Below are 1,541 nucleotides of genomic sequence, written 5' to 3'. Positions count from 1 at the left end.
AGCGTCAGTCATTACTTAAACGGAAGCAGTACAGTGAAGAAGTCTACTAGATGAAGAGGCCTCAGTCGGTCAGTCAACGAGTGTGAACGAGAGATGGAGAAGACTCAGTGAACCATTAATCATTGGTCATTGAGAGAGTGAGGCCAAAGTTAGTTCGTCGGTTACTTAGTTGAAGACACGGACGCAAGGGCTTACCATGGAGTCAGAGAGTGATACCACCTACTAAGAGGTAATACCATATTGACTTACAAAGAAGTCAGATGATATGGAGAAGAAGCAGTCACAAGGATGTATCACCAAGTTAGGCGTGACACATCTACAGTAAACACCAGATCAAAGGAATACGTCGTAATTACACTCAAAGTGTTGAAGGTACAGTCAAGTGAATCAGTGAGGGAAATATTTCGTATAAATTGTTAAATGTCCGGTCAAGAAGAATTCAAATTCATGCCTAGTTTCTTTCAGTTGCAATGTCATAATTTCACATTCTCATCTGTTTTATCGCAACAAGACTCACTATTTTTTGATATATTATTTAAAGAATATATATTGTTCTATAAAACGAATTCATAGTTTTATTTCAATGACAGTAAAATATCTTAACCTCAAAATTAATGGGGAAACCGATCGCCAATCTCCTTTTCCCAGAACTTATATGGTATGTTGTCAAAAGTAAGCTGATTACCCCACACCCTAGAGATAGTCAAGAGTCTCATTCTATTATTGCTGCACTGAGTGGCAGCTGGCGCCCTTCAAATAACGTATGTGTAAGTAAGCAGGTAACAAGTAAGTGTGAGTACAAGGTCCGACGAGTGTGTATTTTATTTAATGAATATTAATTTCCAGATTTTCCATTTTGAATGCAGATATTTCATATTTTTCAAGTTAAATGCAGTTTTATAATATTTGTAAAATTAGTAACAGAGTTAGGAAACTTACACCCAGTATAGCGAACATCTTTTCCCTCGGTACCCTGTCATATGCTTTCTCTAAATCTACGAAACATAAACACAACTGCCTATTCCTCTCGTAGCATTTTTCAATTACCTGGCGCATACTAAAAATCTGATCCTGACAGCCTCTCTGTGGTCTGAAGCCACACTGGTTTTCATCCAACTTCCTCTCAACGACTGATCGCACCATCCCTTCCAAGGTGCCAGTGATACTTTTCCTGGTATACCAATCAATGAGATACCTCGATAGTTGTTGCAATCCTTCCTGTTCCCTTGCTATAGATAGGTGCAATTACTACTTTTGTCCAATCTGAAGGTACCTTTCCAACACTCCATGCTAATTTTACTGCTCTATGAAGCCATTTCATCCCTGCCTTCCCACTATACTTCAGCATTTCAGGTCTAATTTCATCTATTCCTGCTGCTTTATGACAATGGATTTTATTTACCATCCTTTCCACTTCCTCAAGCGTAATTCACCAATATCATTTTTCTCCTCCCATGAGCTTGGCTGTTCGCAATACCACCAGGATGATTTCCTTTTACATTGAGAAGATGTTCAAAATATTCCCTCCACCTCTCCAGTAA

Source organism: Anabrus simplex, chromosome 1, assembly GCF_040414725.1.
Source record: "Anabrus simplex isolate iqAnaSimp1 chromosome 1, ASM4041472v1, whole genome shotgun sequence".
NCBI classification, from domain to species: Eukaryota; Metazoa; Arthropoda; class Insecta; order Orthoptera; family Tettigoniidae; genus Anabrus; species Anabrus simplex.
This window is presented reverse-complemented; position numbering follows the sequence as displayed.